Source organism: Poecilia reticulata, linkage group LG2 (assembly GCF_000633615.1).
Source record: "Poecilia reticulata strain Guanapo linkage group LG2, Guppy_female_1.0+MT, whole genome shotgun sequence".
NCBI lineage: Eukaryota > Metazoa > Chordata > Actinopteri > Cyprinodontiformes > Poeciliidae > Poecilia > Poecilia reticulata.
Genome location: NC_024332.1, coordinates 42,347,089 through 42,370,370, shown reverse-complemented (window position 1 = coordinate 42,370,370; position 23,282 = coordinate 42,347,089). Strand labels below are relative to the sequence as shown.

At 39.6% G+C, this 23,282-nt stretch overlaps 1 long non-coding RNA gene across 1 annotated transcript; it reads left to right on the top strand.

Moving 5' to 3' along the window:
- The first annotated feature begins 4,763 nt into the window (after nucleotides 1-4,763).
- Nucleotides 4,764-8,066, top strand: LOC103461799 (uncharacterized). Its single transcript, XR_533197.2, has 2 exons — nucleotides 4,764-4,908; nucleotides 7,816-8,066. It is a non-coding gene; the product is annotated as an uncharacterized LOC103461799 (long non-coding RNA).
- Nucleotides 8,067-23,282: the final 15,216 nt, after the last annotated feature.

Below are 23,282 nucleotides of genomic sequence, written 5' to 3'. Positions count from 1 at the left end.
TTTACAGTTTACTGAATTTGATCGCTGTTAATGTTATTATTATAACAGATTGGAATTGGATTGCTTGTAATTTGTGTAAGCCGGTGGGAATTTCTGCGGCAGTAATGTAAGCATCGCTCTGGTCTGTTGTGAACCATTTACCCCTTCATGCCTGGTAATGTTTTTGAAACGCTGCGAGTGTCTCTGGATTCTCGGCTTTTCCTCCTCTGAACGCCAACATCAGACTGGAAGAGACAATAAACCAACGGATGGATGGATGTTTGTATGTTAATAAAAACTTCAAACCGACTGTGAATTTATTTGGACCTGCTTGTTTTTATATTCAATTCTATGGGGAAATTTTTCTGCCATAATTCGAGAACACAATTCCTCAGTTTGAAAGCAGGATTTTATGTCTTTTGTTCTCAAACCTTTTAACATTTATATTTTCATTTTGAAAGGAGGACTTCATGCCCTCAGAGCAGAAATCTGAGGTTGTTCTTCCTCCCTATAAGACAGAACAACCTCACAGGTTGCTATAATTGCCACACAGGCACACCCACTTGAAGGAAACAAACGCACCCAGTGTAACACTTTCATTCTATTGGCTGAGAGGTTGCCAGGCAACGGTACTTTTCTGTTCCAAGCGCCAGCAGAAAATGATTCGCAAGTTTGGAAGCAGAGATTTAATCTGAGCAGAGATACGTTTTGAGAAAAGTTTGAGGAAGCAAAGTGAATATTTGAAAGAGAGCAGAAGTTCTCAAAACTTGTACAAGCATTACAAGTTTTGAGAAGACAGACATGAAATCCTGCTTTCAAGCTGAAAATGTGTGCTCTTGAATTATGGCAGAAAAATTCCTCCATACTATTACTCTTGTTGTTCTGTTTTGAATTGATTCCATATAAACAAACTTATATTTTAGGTTGAAATAAGAATGAATATTTGTGGGTGTTTGACCCCTTTTTTTATTTTTTCTGCTTTATATCATTCTACGGAAGACAATTAGGGCCAATGAATAAACAAGACAAAAAAAATCTGATTTTTTTTTTTTTCTCACAAATCTGACTTCTTTTTTTTCAGTGGCCCTAATTCTCTTCTGTATCAAGCAAATTGTAGAAATGGATAAAAATAAAATATGTAAATAAAAATATATTGTTAGTGACAGGTTGCTAAGTCATAATTGGTATGGTTGTAGTTAAAGTGTAGTTTGTGTTGAATAATGGTAATAAAATCAAACCAAAAAACCAATTAAATACAGCAATAAGTCATAAATAATTTCATACGATAGCAATACGTAACAGTTATAGTTATTTACTTGTTTCTGCATTAGTCTACATTAAATCTCCAACATTCAATACTTAAGCAGTTGTTTGGATACATCTCCCTATTACAGTGATGCTTTCTCCAGCTGAAACAGGCTGAACTTTTCCTTCTTCTTGGGAAACTATTTGACAAACAAACTGTATATTTCTCCAAGAGTCTGTCTCCAAATAAGTATTCAGTGTGGCTTTCAGCAGAAGGAGGTAAAGCTAATATTTTAAATACTTTTTTGGTTTTGTTTTCTAACATACACATTTGTTTGCTTTCTTACTGATACAGCCAATCAGGAATGTGGCTCCAGGGGAACGACGGAGCCTGGCTGCCATCTTGTCTCTGTGGTGAACAAAATGCAAAAGACTGAAAAAAGTCAGGCGTTGCTCCACGTTCTGCTGCGTCCTCCCAGTTACTATGACCTTGTGCACAGACTCTTTTACTTTCCCTCTAAATATCCTGGTAGCAAAACCTCCTGATTCATTGAAGAAGAACGACCTCCAGTTCACCAGTGGGACCTTTCTGATGGGCCGTTTGTGTCCATTAATAGTCATTAAAAGCTGAATTCCAGTCTGAGGTTTTCTCCAAGCTTCTCGGAGAGCCTTATAATGTTCCTGTTGTGCAACTCGTTTATGATCCGTTATAAATTGAGTGTTTTCAGGCCTTCCCCTGAACGCACCGGGCCATGGAGGTGAGGCAAGCCTGGCTCTGTGGGTTTCCGGTGGCTGCGGCAGACACAGACAGCGTGTTGATTTTTATGATGTAGGACTTGGCCGGCTCTGTTCCCCTTTTAAATGCTCCTACCCTGCAAACAGAAAAGTATTGTTCTCCAGACTCAGAGACGGAAACTGGCCAGGCAGAGGAACTGGATGCTGCGGGAAATGAAAAGTAGGATTAGGGTACTGTAACTTTGAAGCAGTTGATACTTTTTGCTTCAGGTTTTACTTCCTTCTTCTACTTTGAAGAGCTAGTAAAAGACAATGTTTTTTGTGCTTTAAAAGTGAATATATTCTCTTTAATTGGACGATAACTTTTTTTTTTTTTTTAAGTCAGAAATGATCTTAGGTGATATTTTTTGATTTATGACTAAACAGCCTAAATGTACCATTCATCCAAACAAAGTGTTTTGCTTAATGATAATGGGTCAGGAAGCTAATAGGACAGAAATCCTTTTCCTAGGTTTCCAAACTGAGAGGTGATTCTTCAGTCTCTGTAAATCTATAGAGTCTGACTGGAGTTTCCTCCAAAGCGACAGAAAGAGGTTTCCAGAAAGCACCCTGGTCATGCCTCAGGTTGCCGGACTAATTCTGATCCTGACGGCCCGTTCTGGAAAACAGAACTCCTCACCTTATCTCTGAGTCGGTCGGGTCTCGCCGACGCCTCCCGCTCTTTTTTTACAGATAATGTGAAAAATAAAAAAACATTTTCAAGTCTGTCGGTTATTATTTCCTCCTCCTCCAAATTTGTAAACTTGTAATAGTCATTCCTCTTTCCGCCATGATCGTTGATTTTATTATGCTGTTAATCACACAAGAAAAAAACGACCATCTGTCATGGTCGTTTTGTCCACCATGAAAGTTGAACATCCTAAAACCACATGACTTCACGTCGACGGTTCGACTTCTGGACCGCTAAGGCGGAGCCTCTCCATCCTACGGTGGAAGCTTCCTGTATTGCGGATCTTCTTAAAGTGATGATCCGTGTGTTAGATCCATCTTTGAAGGCTTGGAAGTGGATGAAGCAGAAAAGCAAGAGCTTCGCTTTTCCTTTCAGCTCCTTCTTTACTACGTTGGGATTTCTGCAGACGAGGCACTTATTTGAAAAAAATGGGGAAAAAAACCCATGGATGGAAAATTTACAATTATTAAAATATGAAAAATTTATGTTGAAGTAGTTTTGGCTTAAATGTGCTTTTTAACCTCCATTGATCTGGAATGAATCAAGCTACGTCGTCTTTCAACTTCGGCCTCAATCATCTGAGCGGCATTTAAATAATTCGCTTGTAAGGTGATGAGCAGTGACATTTTTCTTAAAGCCAGACTCCCGCGATCCTGGAAAGGAGCTGAGCTGGAAACCGAGAGCTCAGTTCCTCCTGTCCTAACAACCCCTTTGAGGGGAATGATGAAGAGTGGCCTGCACAAAGCCAGCACTCAGCTTTAATTGGATGGAAGGTGGTTGTACCCCTGTACCATAAATAACTGGACCCAGAAAAGCTGTGGATATATATATATATATATATATATGTGTGTGTGTGTGTGTGTGTGTGTGTGTGTGTGTGTGTGTGTGTGTGTGTGTGTGTGTGTGTGTGTGTTTTAGGGGTTAGTTGGGTGGAGAAAGGTTTAACCATAATGCAGTCTCACAGAGAACTTGAGCACGCTGAGAATGGCGGAGGCTGCCAGGAACCTGGTGTAAATATCCTGTGGGCTAACTGATTTGTCGATGGTCATAAACACGACATAAAGAGCTAATATACAGGTCAGCACCTGCATGATGTATTACTGCAGGAGGCTAAAGGGCTTTATCAAAGCATTTCAATTTCCTTAAAATCCCCCTAAAAAAGTGAATTTCTTCAAAGAACACTTTGATTTTTTTTTTTTGTCTTTAAAGTTTGGACTGGACATTTTTTTAAAGTTTTTTAGAGTTGGATTTATAAGTTTAAAAAAATATATATACAAAGACATAACTTTTAATAAAACACAGGGGGGATATCAGACAGGAGGTGAAACTAATCACCATTTTACAATCCAATCAGTTTATAGAAATAATTCTAATACCTCATACTGGCTAGCTGCGTCTTGCCATTAGTCATATTTGTGGCCAACATCTCAGGATCTAGAGATTCATGGAGAGGAATGTATCTGGTGTAGGGGTGGCAGGGCTCTTTATTAAATGTTTGTAGATGATATGGTCCTGTGGGCGTATTGGCAGAATGTTGCACTAAGACACTGATCTAATAAATAACAACAAAAAACCCCCAAGAAATATATTCCAGATTACAAAATACAGTAGTGGGATATAGTTGCATGGTTGAAGGAACCTTCAATGCAATATCAAATCTACATGGAGAGCAGTATTTAAAAACAGCTAGTTGAATGCAGTCAGTCAGATTTCCCACACTTTGTTTCTGTCAATAAATTCAATGCTTAAAATAATTTTGTTTTACGATTAAACGTGTTGGAGCTAGGATGAGGTGAGGTTTTGGCTGTATCGACATTGGTTAATTTCGCAAAAAGGCAATGGAAACACTTTTTTTCCCCCCATACAAATCACATAGTCAAGAACCGGATGTTGCCACTAGCGCCAACCACAAAAAAGACGACGACAGGAAGTAGTTTGAGGAGCATGGCGCTGGTATTCTTTTTTTAATTACTTTTCTCATGAACAAACAGACTGCACTCCTCATGCAGTCTGTCTGCTCAGGAGTGGCTTGGTGCGCCCACCAGAGGGCGATCTGACCTACTAGCGTTCCATACAGATCGAGATGGCAGAGGGAGAGAGAGTAGCGTGTGCAGCCATAGACATTATTATGTCTATGTGTGCAGCCAGACATTTTGGCTTTTTTAACCTGCTGACGGACAGCTGTTATACGTTCACATTGGTGTGAGTTCCTGACCGAAGTAAGTAATGCGACATTGGTCACTGAAATGAGAGCTACATCGTAGATAAATCAGCAGTTAAGTTATGCTGTTGTTAGCCTTCGCTGATAGCCTTAGCTAAGCTAAGCTAATACTCTGGTTTGTGTGTTTACATTTATACACATTGGGTGTTTTTCTGTCGCTGTTAAGAGCCTTTATCAGTTCTATAAGCATGTTAGAGACATGTACAGTCTGTTAATTTGGTGTGAGGAGTATTTTACACTTTGCTTTTGTGTCACTCAGCATATTCTAGACCCCTTTGTGTTAAATTTGGCGCATGCGCACAACGCTGAGGGCAGGAGGACTCTTTACATTCGTAGCTGCGCTGATGCGGTAAAATAATTTCACTAAATAAAACCTGAAGATGTTAGGTACTATTAATTTAGTGCAGTCCGCCACAGAAAAGGGGAAAATAGCGCTAGAGAACAACCTATGAGGACTTTTTTTTTTCTGCTCTCTCTGTGGGTTACTACGCAGAGTTGTTGCCATAGCAACTGATAACGCCACATTACCCACACAAAGAGCAGAGCAATCAGACCGTTTCAGTTTTATGCTTTTAGGCTTGATGTTTATCGCACAAATATTAATTAAGTGTTCGCTGTTGTGTTTTAGCTGCAGTCGCTATTGGCTAATATAGGTTAACTAATTTAAACATCTTCTCTCTACTGATGAGCTGTCAGAGTTTGTGTCACCTTTTTAATTTTTTAAACTGAAACACACCAAATTCCACATCACATCTCCATGTTAAGATTTTAAGTCCAGCAAGAATAAGTAACCTACTTTCCTCTCCCTCGCTTTTTTTTTTTGTTAATTAAAACTTTTTCCTGACTTTTTCAGCTTAAACCAAAGGTAGTCATCATTTTAAAACAGCTTTTTGCCCTCCAGCAGGGAGATGGAGGCGTAATCTCGTGAGCATGACTTTTTAATTGTGTTTCATATTAAAACTGTGTGACAATTACGCAATTGTAATTAAATTGCAATTGCATAATTGTGTTTTTTTCGACATCAGCCGAATATGACAAAGTTTTGTGCACATTTATAATGGAAGCACAACTCTTGTTGAATTTATGCCATGATGAATGAAAGTGTTCACTTCTAGTGAGGTGTACTTCATAATGTGGTTGGTGAGTGTATATCAGCCACACATAAACCAGCACCTACAATTATTTCCGCTGTGTGGTGGCAGGGCTCTGCCTAAAGGATGAGGTGAGGAGCCTCATCTCCTCGCCTCAAACGGCTCTCACCAGAGTTGCTGCTCCTCTACATCATGAGAAGTCAGCTGAAGTGGTTTGAACGTTTATCTCCTGGATGTTACACACATTCCAGTGGTAGAAGACCTGGGGCAGATCTAGAGCTCCCCGGAGTAATCTGTATGTGCCTTGGGATCTCCCAGGAGGAGCTCGGAAGCGTGAGGGATGCCTGGGTTTTCCCTCTTGGACATTTTACCTCCATGACCCAATTATGTATAAGTGGGAGGCATTAGATAGATGACTCTTTGCTGGAATATATTTTGCACATCTAATTTAAATGTACCCTCTGTCTTCCCCCTTATCAGACAATTCTCACCTCACAACTGGTGGAATTTAATTGGCTCAAAATTTTGCCACTTGGAAACTGATTGAGAGCATTCACATCGCTTCTGTTTAGTCCATTTGAGTCAAACATGTTTGTTTAGAAAGTCCAGTTTGGCTGGAGAAGTGTGAATGCTCAACCAAACTCTGATGTGGACCAAAACAACAAACTCTGGTTGGAGTGATCTCTGGTGCGGTTCAAATGCATATTTGAATGCACATGGACCAGAGACCGCTCTAAAAGCAGGAAGTGGACTATACTGCAGGGCATTCTGGGTAAATACAAACAAACGCGCTAATCTAGTGCTAGCAGGAGAAATGGCTGGTAGTCTTTTACCAAAGACAAAAGAGAAATTGCTAAAATCTGATGCTACTCCATTTTTGTTTTATGTTTTGAGAAAAAGGAAGTTATGCTCAATGTCTTCTTCAAAGGTTTCACGTTGTTTCCTTCAGTGGTTCGTGGTGCAGCGCCACCACAGGCCAGTTAAGGAAGTTGAGCATCAAAACTTCAGAAATACTTTAAAATATAAAGTCACAGTGTCTTTTTTTTATTTTTTTTTACATATTTTCCAAGGATTATTCCCAATTAATTTTTCAAAACTAACTTTTTCCAACTTCTTTAAAGCTACATTTATTATAGTTTTTTGATTGAACTTGAACTGTGATCTTATAATCCGTCTATTGGTCAAAATCAAAGAACTAAAGAGATGCATGTTAATCACTGAATTCATCTTTTTATGTTTTTGCCCTTGAAGAAACCACCGTTTGTCCCTTTTTGCAGAAACATGTCAGGATTGAAGGTGTGGGATGTAAAACTATCATTATCAAGCTTCCCCATGCACTCCCATCTCAGCCCTAATTGCCTTTTTCTCCTTGTGATCATGTGTGTTTTGGACAAGATGTCCATCTATAACTTACAGAAGGAAGGACCCCCGTCCGGCTCGACCATCTGTCACCTGGGCACCTGCAGGGCTCCGAGCCTTGTGCTGAATAAAATTAAGACGTTGCAATAACAAACGTCCAGTTATGCTTCACTCAGGCTCACACAGATTCACACTTCTTACTGTGATAAATATTCCTGTCACAACTGAAAAGACATATTACTTCAGAGTCAATTTTCTTCTTGTTACCTTTGATTATTGTGGGTTTTTTACCCGAATTTGCTGGATATTTTGTATTTTTATTCGGGCAGCTAGCGGGGACACCACTGTCCCGCTGAGACACAAATTAAAATAGCACCAAGAAGGAAAAACTGACCACATTCCATCACTCCTTTCAAACTCGTCTTTTCCTTATGTTTTTTTCTCCGGACTCGCAGGCGGAGACCCAAGGTCAGTGGAGGTCTGACGGGACGTTGATGAATGGATGTGAAGGGTGTCATCCTGGATAAACAGCGCCCGGGCCCACATGCTGCTACATCCTGAAAAATACGTCTGCTCCACCAGCAGCCCAGGGAAATAGTTTGGAGCTTTCACACATCCTTTCGATTGCTCACTCTGTCTTTCTCTCTGCGTGGAACGTACATCACTCCCCGTGTACGAAAATAAAATTAAAAAAATAGCACACAGCCATCTTGTAGTCCAAACCACACAAACACACATGCGTTACGCTGGCACTGAGGGGTAATATTTGATACATGACACAGAGAACGCACTCCGTTTCCAGTAAAGGTCACTGTTTTTTTTTTTTTTTGACAAACTGTGGATCCGCTAACATTCGTGCCTTCCACGCGCCGTTACAGCCAAATAAATGCGTCTGTCTCTGCCGGCTAATCTCCGATCCCTCCCCGCCTCGCTCCTTCATGTCTCCGTAGATAAATAGCTTAACATAAAAGACCTCTTAAAATATGACTTTGCTCCGACTTAAGTGGAGTAAACTGGAAGGATGAAGGAGGGGAATTGGAGGTGACGGTAGATCCTGGGACAGACCCAGACCAGGAAGCGTCAAGGACAAAGTGAAATCTTAACGGGGTACAGAAAGCCGTAAAGATGGAGAGATTGCTCAAACAAGGGGCGGGGTGCATAAGAAAAAAGGATTTATTGCATTCATTAAAAAAATTAATAAAATTCTCTCTTACTACAGAGAAAATTTAACTGCTTAGCAGTGCAGACTTTTACAGACTATTTCCCACCGGCTTATTTTGAGGACTCTGTGTTCAGAACTCAGTCCAGCTCCAACTGAAGGTCAGAATGACTTTTAGTGGCCCGTCTCCTCTAAAAACGTACGTTCTAGGAATCTATGCTTGCTTTCATTAACATTAACTATTTTCTTTTCCTCTGTCTCTGTAAACTTAAAGAGAGGAATATAATATCCTTTAGCTGCAGGTGTGATAAAACATGAATCAGCCTCGGTATCATCTGTCACATTGAATATTGAAATTTGTTTACATTTTTCCTATCATTAACATTCAGCATCTGCTTCATCTGTTGTTCCTGAAGCAAATACCGGTAATGGTATTCAAACACAAATTTACACTTTTTTCTTTTTTTTACTTTGGGTTGCAGCTGTTCTGAGCTAACAATCTAAATAATCCTTTTGGCGTTAAATGAGTCAGAGAAATGAAAACATATTTTCTCAGATGGTGCTTTGATCATGACAAGATTAACTGCAGCAGGAACCTCTAACCTTGGCAGATAGGAAACAACTATGGAAGATGTTTCTACTCACATCTGGACTTGACAATATTTGCTTATTTTACCTTGCAAGTTTTCCCAATCAGTCAAACTGTGAGAACATTTCTTGTGCACAACCATCGTCACTGTGACTCGGACCGTCAAAGACTTTAATTTTCCTGTTATGAAATGATATTTATGTTAATTTGTCTGGACTCACTGTGATGTTGAAGAAATATGTAAAGATCATCAGGTAATTTGATCTGTTTACGCTTTTATCGACCTTTATAAGAAAAAAAAGAGATCATCTTCTTAACGAAAGTAACCAGCAGATCATGATGATGCCACTCTCGTGCTTCACCATGTTCTTCCTGGTCTTGTTTTGATAGGGCCACTCTTAACTAGACTCTGTTGTGCTTTTTTAAGTTTATTACAACTATTGTTGAATGTAAGCTGATGAATTAAATTCTGCTGGTTGCATTTAATACATTTAAAATTACTTTATTGTGACAATTCTTAACTAAATACCAAGAAGTGACTTGTTTTGAGTAGTTACCTTTTTACCATTATTTTTGCATTTTGTACCTCAAAGTCCTGAAATGTTAGTCAAACTAAACATTTGGTCTGACTTGACTCCCTGCCTGGTGCATAAATAACCCTTCTTGTACTCTTCTCCTGACTGATACCTTTGAGAAATAATGTTCTTTTGATCCCTTATAATATCCTCTCTGCAAACAATTATTTAGCAACAGGATGGAAATGAGTAATTTTGTTAGGAAATTACAACGTTATTTCTGTTTAATCAGCTTAATTAAGCCAAACTAGCCAAAGGTTTTACATCCCAACAAAACCTGGCAGTTTAACAGGGTTGTGCATACGTTTTGAACAGAATGAAATAGTGCCAGAAATATTAAACCTGCATCAGTAATACAAATATACAAATGATTGCTGTACTGTAAGCTGCCAACAGTGGTGGCCAGCTGTCTGCAGAATGAAAAATGAAAGTATATACTTGGGGATATTTGATCAACAGGAAATAGAAGCTCTCAAAGCCACAGAAATAGTTCTTATCAGGGTCAAATCAAATAGCAGTTATTTTCTAGACAATGATAAAATATAAAACAGTCTTGCAGTATTAGAGGTTTGGCCTTACCACAGCTCACAGTGGACAAGCAGTCACCAGTTAATAACAGGGATGATTAATGTGCTGTATATTAAATTTTGTTAGCCTCAGAAAGATGTGATTACCAACAAAACCACAGCAGAGAAACGCACAATAAGAACATACCGGATCACCACATGAAAGCTGATCCAATATCAGTGGATCTGTGTGTTGCAAGGCAACGGCGGAGCGGCAGGAAGTTCCTCGTTCCTCATTCAGGGAGGAATGATCGGAATGATCAAGACTTCCATTGATCCCTGTCTCAGTTTGATTGGAAATCAAGTAGAGCTCAGAGTAGAGCTCAAATTTGTGACAAATACATAAATCCATCACTGCAGAATGTTTCTTTACACTTTATTGTGGTCTGATATACCCATATCTATCCTACTGCAATATAAGTGGAGAAGTATTTTCCCACAACTTTGCATAAATCTCTGGGTCTTCAAAAAAAATGCTTTGTTGGGATTTACAACTCAATCAGATTATCAGAGAGAGAGAGAGGCCCAATGTCAAGGTATTAAATATTAAAGTCAAATTCTTTTATATATATATCTTTATATCATTTTTAGGACATTTCAAGATAACAGTTACCTGATTATGCTACAAAATGGCACCATGTGATTGGAAAGCATACAATGCTGACCGATTTAACACTTAGATAGGTTTTTATGTTTCTGTTCTCTATATGATTGTATTTTATTATATTCTTGGATAATAAAACATTTTTCTATACTATTTGGATGGAGTTTTTATGTAACCCATATTGGCTTTTGCCTCTTCCTGTGTTTATTTTTTTTTATTTTTGTCCTAGTATCTTTCACCTGCATTTTAATTTCGCAAACTAAGCTAAACGCTCCTCCCTGTGTGGCACGAAGAACCAGGTGGAAAACAAAAGAGAAGGATGCATGTGGCGGAGGGAGCAGAGGGGCACGGGGTGCGCCCCTGAGGGAAACGGGGGGTTCCTATACTGTACACAAGGTCACAGAGAGATATATGAAGTCTTGTCACAACGTGAAGGTTGAGCTATGGTCTCTATTGGTCCAGACAGTGACCGCCAGCGCAGGACCAAAACATTTCCAGATGTCTGCCAGCAGCGTTACTGGAGCTGGGTCCGTGTGCGAGCTCATGATTCTTGGGGGAGGGAGGGTTAACCCTGCAGGACTTTGCAAGGGAGAGAAGTGAAATGGAAATCAAATGACGAACACAGACATTAAAGTCTTTGCAGGGAGCAGGAGAGGGAGCAAGAGAGTTTGGGTTGGGGCCATAAAACTGTGTGTGAAAGAGAGAGAGAGAGTGTATGTAGATGTTCGTCAAAACTAGAGACGCAGACATTAAAGTGCTTTAAATTTCTTCCCTCCGAGTTTCTTGCCCAAAGGGGAATCTTTTATTCCGCTCCCCAACGTGTCGGCTTGCCAACTATCAGACATCAATCACATCTTTTCTGTTTTTTATGTTCATTTTGTATCACCATTTTGCACTTTGGTTCATCATTACTGCTAATAAATAGGCAAATGCATTCTCTGGGCAATTATTACACTAGAGGTGATCCACCAGGGAGTCTGGATGATGAGATGGATTGAATTGTTACAAAAATGCTTCAGCTGGAAAGGAATTTAAATGTCAAAGCGCTCATGGACCAGGATTCTCTGCAGCTCTCAGTCTCAGGTGGGATTAAAGGACGAACAAGATTTCAAACATGATCTGTCATGTTCTGCATTAGCTGTCAGTAACTATTCCACTGGTGTATATGTGATTAGATCCATTGTTGTAACTCAGCACAGACAGATTGGAGCAGATTTAATTTGGGCAAACTTTGTAGAAAAAAACATAAATTTGCAATTGCAGTGTTTCCATTAAATAGGAAACGCAATTAAAATCACAAGTGTAAGTCTGACATGCTGTGCCATTAACCCTCCAATCACTTCCTGTTATCTTCTTCTTCGTGGTTTGTGCCAGTGGAAACATCCGGTTGTTGGCTATGGGAGTAGTGTATTGTGGAAAAAAAGCTTCCATTGCAGTTTTGCACAAATTTTATGCTTAGTTGTTTTTCTTTTTTGTTTTATTAGCCTTTATTTGATAGTGGTGAGACAGGAAAGTAGGTAATGAGAGGGGGGGAAGGCAAAGGTCAAAAGGTCATCAGGCCGGGCCTCGAACCTGTGTCGAAGACGAAGGCCTCCATACGTGGGTTGTGCTTTACCCCTGCACCACCACATCACACAGTTTTTCAAAATAAACCAATCTGTCCAAAAACCACCTCGTCCAACCACCAAACTGTACCGAACAATTGCTCTTTTTGAAATTGCCGTTAATCCGTTCAGTTAATTCAGTTTCCAAATGTTAAATTGTGCAGTTATATGGTCAGTAGAAATGCAGCTTGTGTGACGTTTCTACACTTGCGCAACAAATCGCATTACTCTTAAATTAGATTTCCAAAAGTCACAGCATTTTTATGGAAACTTAAAACAACAAGAAGCAGAAAAATGCAGTCAAAGTGAATAATTTCAGCGTTGATCCCATGTTTTCCTTCCCAACCAGATCCTCCACTCAACCCTCTGATCGGGCCTTTAGTACTGAGGAATGTTGGTCCGCCTCAGGACATCTCTGTGTTTCCCGTTCCATCTCATTTACACCTGCTAGACATCCCATCCCGTCTGCATTTCATGCCTACTAAATCAAAATAAGGAAAACAAAGCTCCACTACCACATTCTATGTAATACTTTAGCATACACAATGTCAAATCCAATTAAGCATGACTGCAGTAAAAGTGATGGATAGGGCAAAAAAATATATGTTGCATAAGATTTGCAACTGTGGAGCATCATACTTGTATGCACTAGTATGAAACAAAACAATCTAGAGCCATTACTTCATCTCATGATGTTCAATGCAGACTCTTTCTCTGCACTTATGAAGAGTCATTCACCTCTGCATGATGATGGTCTGAACTTACAGCAACTTACAAAATAAATATGAAAATAAGTAAATAGAAACACAAAACATTCATTTTCATATGTAAAGATATGTGATGTAAAAAAGGGAGTGACAGAAGGTAGAAGTTCATCAAATAGACGGATCATCCTGAATTTGAGTGATTTGTTAAATAATTAAGAATTGTCCCGGTGGAAACATGAGGTAACGTCGTCCTTGATGGAACACAGTCGCAAGAGCAGCTGAAAAAGAGCTGATATCCAATATGACCTTTGAGATTATACCTCACAGCTCAATTTAATTAGCTAATCTTAGATGCCGGTGGTTCGTGTGTTGTTTCACCTCCGGTACAGCCATCCAACTGCAACGAATCCTAAAACGATAAAATTCCTCTCGGCGCAGAGCGGAAGATCATTGACAAACCTTGGCCCAACGCGGTGTCAGAGTGATTTATCTGAGCTGCTCAGCCATAGATGGAAACATCTGCCTCAGCTGTCTGGGTCCAAACCTGATTTTATGCAGCCATATGGAACGCCAGCTTTCTGCTGGGATCCCAATTTGCAAAACAGGTTACTAGTTTAGCTGAAAATCCCACTTTGGAGAGCCGAGATTAGAACCTTTGCAGGAAAAACACAACAACCGGTTCTCCCCCCTCACCTATGCTTGCTAATAGCTCGGCTAAAACGCGCCTCATTTCCTTGCATCAGTGATCAAATGTTGAAGTTTAATCACTGCAGTTAGCCACGCTGATTAAAGCATAGAGACCAGGTTAATCGTTTTTCTTTATCTTTTTCAGTCTGTCACGCAAAAAGCAAAACTCAAAGTTTATGACTGAGACTTCAACTATGTTCTCCTTTCATGGTTTTAGGATTATTTTGTGTGTTAAGCCCAGTGCCACACACATCTGTGCCCCTCTAATGACACTAATGTGTTTCACTTTTTCTTTTTTCCTCACAGTTGATAAAAAATACTGATGCAAGCTTATAATAGTGAAAATCCACAAAATAACAAACTGTAAATGCTTAAACCTGTTTTGGAAGATAATCCTTAATCTGAACATGTACGAAAACATCTTTTTCTGTCAACTTGAAACAATTTTACAACACATATGTAGATATGTAAGATTTATCCTCCTTTCATTCATGACCAGTGCAACAAATGTGAAGCTTCAGGATAGAAATGATTTCTCTTTTTGAGGCGCATACGTTTCCTTTTTTAAGATGAAATCAGAATATCTACACTAATAACACTAGAAGCATAATTTAAAACTCTAAGGAATCACTAAAGCTGTCCTGCTTTGTTTGGATAGGCCTGAAAGCTCATCTTAAATCTGGCAGGGACTGAATTAGTGAAGTCTGCCTGAAAATGTGGGTTACACAGGGAGCTACACAGGAAAACAAAGGAAAGAAGAACGGCCTCTTAAAAGGGGGATTTATAGGTGATTTATGGTGATATAAAAATGTTGAAATCCTCTCAGTATCTGTGTAACCCTGAAAACACGGCCTTTATATGCACTGCTTCAAAACCGACTCACTTATTGCAAGTCTATTTTTGCTTTTAATAGAGAAGAGCAGATTTTTAAACCAAATAATGTCTTTACCTGCTTATCCTTGCAGAGAGGCGGGTGCATATCTCTAGGCAGAGCAGAACAGAAAGCTGTGCAACATTCAACATGCACACATGCACTCAATTAACATGCATATAGGTTTTTGTTCAAAATCGGTTTTTGAGCAAAATCAAATGAACAAAATTCAGCGGTTCATGCTGATCAAGCAGAAAAACGAGCAAGAACGTGAGGAGAGGAAATGCAACTGCTGTGGTGTTGAACTTCAAAGTAAGAGCCTGGATATAAACGGCTAGCTGCGTGAAGAACTCTAAACAATCCATAACCAAAACTTCAACACAAATCTTGAACTTTTTTCAATTGAAAGTTTACGAAACAGCCAAGTAAATTGGCACTTTAGAATTTAACTAGAAAAATTAATTTAGGGGGAACTGAGGGCGCTAAATGTTTTCACAGTTGGCAAAAGAGCTAAGCAAAAAATTAGCTCCACTATTAGTAGATTAGCAGGTGTGTAGCCACCACTCAGGGATTTAATACGTTTATAAAATTAAGTTTCTACTTATTTATATCTCGATATGAACATGAAACTGAGTTGTTATGCTGTTACTAGATTTAAATCTCTATTGCTTATAGCTATTTAAAGTATTTCTGTTTCTTTTACACTCTTATTTTCCAATCCTGTTTGAAAAAAACTAACTAAATATTGCAGTCTATTTCAAGACAGACGTGAGCTTTGGGAATATTTCTGCTAGGGGGATTTTTGGTCTCTGCATCACTAAGAACCTTTGTTGCACAAAGGTGGCTACATTTGTTATGCGGCTCCAGCTTGTTTCTGATGTGGAGGTTTTTTTTGTATATTTTCATTGCTCCTTCACATTGTAAGGAGTCAGTTGAGGTGGTTCGGGCATCTGTTCTCTGGTACGCCTAACCTTAAGAGGCTTTCTGTGCTGGGAGGAAACCTCAGGGAGACTCAGCACTCACTAGGAGGACTATATATTTCCTCTGGCCTGGGGACTTCTTGGATCTCTCAGAGGAGCTGGAAGAGGTGGATGTTGGAGAAAAAGTGGACTGTGGATGTATGGATGGTGAGAAAGTGTAGCACAGAGGGCTGCTGGTGTAACTGGGCAAAATTTCACATATTCCATCAGCAAAACAGAGGCTAATGCTCACCAATAGTATATTAGCACAAATGAATGTCTGATAGCTTTCAGCGAAGCAGAGTCCTTCTTTAAACTTTGACTTTTGACACCTTGACTTCTTGAATTTAGCCAGGCGAAGCCCCGACAGTCGCTGCACGGCAGCAGGCAGGGCTGGCGGAGTTATTCTTGGCACGGTTCCTCTGAAGACGTGCCTCAAACAAGTGAAAGTGATTACAGCTAGTTATCCCTTATTAAAAAAGATTAATGCCTTGGCTCCCAATGTGTTGGTGGGATTGTTGCCCTTTGAAGTGTGATTCGTTGGGTCTGCGGGACCGCAAAAATATGAAAGCAAAGATTAAATAAATAACATGCAGTGTTGTTTTTGCAGAGTTGAAGGTGTTGCAATAGATTGGTGAACTGTTTGAAATCTCTCCAATTAGCAAAACATCATTGCGCTAATTTTCAAAGAGGAATGTGAAGCAGCAGAGAAGTTGGAACATGATGAGTTTAAACAAACTTCTCCGAGTAGCTGGCTTGGATATCACCATTGTTTCTCCAGTTACATGCTGATCAGATAAGGGTAAGACTCTTCAAACAGGAGACACAAGATTCTGTTTGTTCAGCTCCCAATCAGTCTGATTCTTTCTTCTCACACTTGATCTTTGCCAACGAAAATCTTCGTCTGAGCCTCGAACACCTTCAGTAAATAAAACAATAATAAATCCAAATGTTCTGATGACTCAGGGAATCATCAAAAACACAAAATAATCTTGGTCCAACAACAACTTTCAAGTCTTGGAAACTTGCTGAAACCGTATTTCTGCCTTTCCTTTTTGCCTCCTTTCCCCTTTTTTAACAAGCTGAATTGGATTTCACTCCCTAATGCTTTGATAGATAACCACTTTATTCATTAGCATAGATTCATGGGGCTCTGAAAGGAAAGAAGCAATCAAACGCTAATTCTATAGACGAACAAGGAGGCCATAAATCACTCGCTCCCACACACAGAGTCTCTGGGTTGCTTTCTGACCAGGACTGACCGGCCAACACCAACGTGCACCAAGCCAACCAGCTGGAACAACTGCTTTGAACTTTATGTGGTTCCAAATGACATGCAACAGGCTGAGGAGTCAAGAAGACGAATCCAGATGGCTGATGGCTGCTAATGGGGTGGAAAACCGTTGATAAAATTTCGTCATCAATCAGATTACAGCGGGTTTAAACCTGGAGAGCATTTAAAGAAACGAGACTGAAATGTTGGGCTTAAATTGGAAACCACCAGAGGTTTCAGATTGTTTGTTTTCTATATAACTTTCAAACTCGCGTTTAAGCACCACAATCACATTAAAGTATAAACCAGAAAAGATGAATGCTCTTTGAAATGAAGGATAAAAGCTAATGTGGGAACAACGAGATAACGTGGAAACATCTTCTGGATGTTTTACGGGGAACAGCATCTGGTCTTGAGGGAACGGAGAGCTGGATTCAGGGAGGCCGAGTCACTTCCTGGTGGATCATTCTTGGTGGTGACCCAGTTTAGACCCAGTTGCAGCTTTTAAACAGATGGACTCAAACTTATCTCTACCGTACTTTAGGCATAACGATAAATTCATGGTCTTAACAACTGTAAGGTGCCGGAGTTCTGTGGCTGCCAAATAGACCCACATCATCAACCCTCCACCACTGTACCTGACAGTTTGTTTGCTTTGTTTTTACTGATGTTCATGTGACAGTGTATATTAATAAACTGATTTCGTTACGACCAAAAACAATCACCTCATCCTCACGCAAAAACCTTTCATTGCAAAATGTGAGGGTTTTTTTTTTCGAACTTGCAGTGTTTCCAGTAAGCAAATTTATTTTCAAAGTTCCAGTTGTTATAAATTAGATGGTCAATGGACGATGACAAACTCGAGGACTTTCAACTTTCACCATCTTGCTTCTACTTTCCCTCTTTAATCCTATGGAAACAGTAAGGGTGTACTTAGTTTTTACAGCTTTTCTATTTTTGGTTTAATGAGTGGAGCTGCTGTGATTGTATAGGCTTTGGGTTTATATTTAAATAATTCAGGAACCTGATAAAGACTTTCTATTCTAAGAGTGTACTTTCTTTCTTAGTGTGATCATATTATTTTAACAGAAAGGAAGAGAACATTACAACAAAAACAAAGATTCACTCATAGCATTAAACAAAAACCTGTGAGAAATAGTGACTGCTAAAGGGATTTTTCCCTTGGAGGTAAATTTATTAATAATTTGAGATAAGATGACATCACCCAATAAATAACTGCAGAAAACCCGTTAAATACTCAGAGTGTCACAGATAATTTTACCACTTTCAATGAGAAATTCTTAACTAATTGATGTTGATTTAATGCCTAATAACTGAGAGGTTTCAGTGGAAACATATTTCACAACATCAATGAGTTCACATAAAGGGGAGTCTCTTAAATCAGAACTTTAATTTTAAAAAAAGTGGATTTTTATTCACTTGTTGAAGAGACTGGAGAAAATTGTTCACAGCTTTTAAAGTTGAAGTATTTAGGAAAAGCATCAATTCCTGATGAATTATGATCAACTCACAGTTTGTTTTAATATTATTAAATCTCTTTACAGCGGCTTTCTCTTCCTGCATCCAGATACTGATGGGAGGAATCTCTTATTCAGTATTTCATAATTCTACATCAGTAATAATCATTGCTGAGAGATAATTATAATTTTTCCTCTCTGGGGTGGGTGTTATGTTTTGCCTCATTGATATCCGTCATGATATGTCAAAAAATCTCTGTCACGCCTCAGGGGAAAACACCTGGAGCCACATTAACTCCCTGTCTTCAAATTATTTCAGTGAGTTTTTTTCCTTTTATATATAGCAGGTTGTGGAAACATTATGTGGTTGACGCTTGGAGTAAAATGTCCTGTTTATGGGGAAGAAATGTAAAGATCAGATATGTTGGTAGCGTCTCATAGACTTTGCTGTGGATTTTGACAGATGGAAGAGGTTATTTATCCCATCTCATAAATGTCTGCTTCCACTTCCACTGTGGGTTGAGACCGCATAGGAATTAGGAAAGTCACCAGATTGCATCGGTAGCATGAACTCTAGCAATACTCTGATGCTGAAAGGAATGTTGCATTTGTGAATGAACTGAAGGGTCTTTATGTCTTACCAAGTATTTTCGCCTAGTTTCTAGTGCTAATATCTTAGTACACTCTAAATAAAACAAAACTGTCTTACAAGTAACCTTTCAGCTTGTTTTAGGTGAAGATTTCTTAAAAATGTATAAAAAAATTACTTGTAGATTACGACTTATAACAAGACATTTTTCCCAGGTCATACGTCAAACAGTCTGCCATTGAAACTAGAACGTTTTCAGCAATGTTGAGGAATTATTCAGTTAAAATAAGCTCCTATATGTCGCTGAAAAGTTACTTGTAAGTTAGTTTTGTCTAACAAGTGTACCAAGATACTAGAAACTAGACCAAAATACGTGGTAGGATTTGGTTTTTGCAGTGTAATAACATTATTGGGTAATTTTTTGGGTGGCATTGTGTTAATGACTTGTAATCTGCTGGGTTTCCTGAGATATAAAGTTTTAAACTAATTAATTGAGCTTAGTGAACTGTTTGATAATTAAGATTAATTGAAATTAGAGGTGTGCCGATCGATCGGCCACCGATCATAATCGGCCGATTTCCGTGAAAAAGTGTATGATCGGTGATGGCCGATCACGGTCCCTTGTTGCCGATCACCTGCATCTCATTTCGCAGCCTGCCTGTGCAGCTGGTCTCCTCTTTCCTTCACTCTGCGCAAACGCGCAGCAACAAATCCTAAGCGATGTGGAACCGTAACGCACTGAGTGAATGGGGACGTTTGCGTGTTGCAGCGGAAAATTGAAGCACGTGGGGTGAAGCAGGTCAAAATCCATCAACACGACGAATCTAATACGGCATAAAAACAATGCCATACTTGACGGAGTTTGGCTACATCGAGGCTCCCTGCAGTAAAAAAGACATATGGAGGATCAGATAGCAGGTAAAGCAGCACACAGCTACAAACACTCACCCGGATTAGCATGACGGTCAGAAAGCTCAACAAATAACCCGCTAAATTATTTAAGTCCAAAATTATTTAAGCTGCGATGTAAGACGCTGGTTCTGCTCTCGCTGTTGAACCGCCGCTACGCGCTACAGGTAGTAATATTTCACAGACGGAGCGCCGCTTCTGCTCCACCTGGTAGTGACTCTCACACCGAACCTCTGCTTAAAGCTGCAGCATCTAACCTAAAAAAATACATTTTACATAAGTTTGCCTCTTCAGAGCCTCCATATGTTTTCAGTCTGTTAAAGATAGTATTACTGATAGCAGTACAATTTGCATAATGCCTGTTTTGTTTAGTTTTCTTCTTGGAAAAATTTATTAAAAACAAGTTTTTGTCTAAATTAAGGTGAATTCATGGTTCCTTTTTCCACATAATGTAACTGGTAGTGCTTATGATTAAAAAAATAATAATTATGTGATCGGTATCGGTGATCGGCCCTCATGGGTGATCGGAATCGGTATCGGCAGGAAAAAACTTGATCAGCACATCTCTAATTGAAATATATGATTAAATTAAAAAAAATGTAAGAGTCTTGAGATGACATTTGTTGTGAATTGGCGCTATATTATTGAACTGGATTGACTTTGTGGACATGTTCACTAACTGGTAAATATGTGACAGAGACACAACTCTTGAATTACTTCCACTCTGTCTAGGTGCACTGCTATATATTTCACAAACTGTGCCTCATGTATTAACTTTTCACATAACATAGTTTCTGATTCACCAAGGTGCAACAGCTTGGGAAGCTATTTCCCCTCCCTTGTGTTGATGATGCCCTGAAGCAGGACAGACGTGTGTGTAAAAGCTGCTTATCTGTGTACAGTTTTCCCTCCACACTCGGCGCTGGCTATGTAAACACGTCCACATCTGCAATATTTTCAAAGGGAACCCATTACCATTCTAGTACAGCGCGCACGGAGCTGCAGCACACTGAGAAACGCAAACAAATAAAGTGTGACCCCTGGAGAGGTTTGTGTAAATCACAGCAGCCCAAACAAGCTAAAGTGCTGGATTTTTATCAGGCAGAGCGGACCTTCATTCCCACTCCTCTTGTTCCTTTCCTTTTTTATCTTCGTCATCTTATCTCTGGGATCCGTTCTTTGTACTCGCCACGGCTTCACATCCCACACCGCCCCGCTGCCCCCCTGCCTCTCATGCACATAAACTCTGAAAATCATCTGTGGCTGATACAAACCGAAGCCCAGTGGAAGCTGCGTGTTTGTCATCTTTCTTCTATGTTGCTGAACATATCAGAGCATTCATCTTTCTTTGGGAAAATAAAAAAAAAAACCTGAAAATTTCTTGGGGTTTTTTTGCAGTGTGATGTGATTTTAAATACTGGATAAATCTCTTAAGGAAATGTTAACCCTTTTAGACCCAAGCTTCAAATCTCCGACTGGATATTTTTGCTTATTTTAATTGTACACAGTTCTTTAAATGTCATGTACGTACATATATTTGGATGTACATGTCAACTGGAAGTTTCAGTATCTTTTATTTTATCTTTTCAATTTACCGTCTATTTTCACTCCCTGTTACAACGGGGTGAAATTACCGTAATAACCAGATATCGACTGGGAAGTGCAACGTCTTTCTTCCCTTTCAGAAACCATTTTTCAGTTAGCAGAAAGTGTGGCGGAGTTACGGTACTGCAAATTTGGCCGGATCGTCGTCGATACGTTCGGTCAGGAAGGGTTAAAACCAGAGGGAAAAACACCTCAGTAATTACGTTACGTTTTTCAAATAAAGTACAAGAAAAATAAATAAAAATAAAAAAATAAATTACCCAGACAGACCTGCCCCTGTGCAAAAAAGTAATCACTCTAAACCAAAAGCTGCTTGTGCCAACATTCATGACAAAACTGACACAGTGGAGGGATTTTGATCCTCTTTCCCTCACAGATTTCTTTTTGATTTAAAAGGATTTGTGCATGAATTGACACCGACTATCAGGATTTTTAGCTTTTTGGTGTTTTTGGCCACTCAGAGGGCAGCTTGTTGGTGTGTTTGGATCTAAAACCCCAAGTGAGTTTCAACAAACAGAATAAAACATTATTAATGACTCTGTAACAGGATGATATAACAGCTTTTCGTCTACTCCATCCTTGGTTTGGATTTTCTTTTCTGTTTAACAAATTAAAGAGGCCGTATTATGTATTTTCTCAAACATGCATGAAATAATCAGGGCTCAACTGCAGGTATGTTTTTAATGAGAGAATGATGTGAAACTAAAAAAAGTCCATTTTACGTAATACTGCCCCTTTAATTGATTTAAAAACAGTTGTTTCATTTAGCTAAGTTTATCTGATAGAAGGTCTTTAATCTGAAACATGTAGATGTGACACACAAAAAAAGCAGAAACATAAGAAATGTAGTAGGAGGTTAAATATGCTGGTATCGTTGGGTTTTTATTTATTGAGGATTCAAACTTAAATCTCTCTGCAGCAATGTTTGTGTGTAACATGCAGTGTAACCCGGATCAGTTCCTGTTTAAATCTGCTGTGAAGAAGCATTAGTTCCTGTGAGTCGGGTTCCTCTGAAATGCTGCTGCTGAGAGCGCGGCAGCCTTGTCTGGTCGTATTGGGAGAACAGGGAAGCACTTAGCCTTTTGAGTGAGTCTTCTCCGTGTTTCTGTTCCCTGCGGAGGAAGAGGAGTGACAGTGGACGCCTCCTGGTCGGCCAGCCTGAGTTTCACAGCGAATGTGTTGAATCAGGGGTCGAGGTCGGGAGAGGTCACTCCAGACAGACTGGTTGGAAAGGTCAGAGGTCACACTTTGATGCAGTGCGAGTGCTGGCCTCAGGCCGTGGTTTGATGGCGCAGTCCAGGTGTGAAGAAGGAGGGCGATGATGGGGCCGGAGAGAGAGTTACGGCCGCCGCTTGATGTGTTCGCCCGCACGGTGGTATACGACTGCTTTCTGAGTGCATCAAGGAGCTGGAGTTACAGCCCACTGTGCTTTTGATCACTTTGCTTTTTCTTTTAAAAAGAAGATACCTGCTGAGAGCTTTTAGTCACACAAAGAACGGTTGTTAAAGCATTGGGAGAGTATGGGAAATATCAGAAAGAGTTCAAGAAATCATCTGAAAAGAAAGTTGTTTGATAGAATGTTTGACAAACTCTTCTGACCAATCTCTTTATCAGCACAAACTCCCAACGTACTTCATTGGTAGTTCATGATGGGCCTTAATTCTGGGCAGACGTTACACTAATGAGAGGAAATGCAGAGATTTACACACTCTCCTTCCTTCCTGTCAGCAGGTGGTAAAACCTGCTG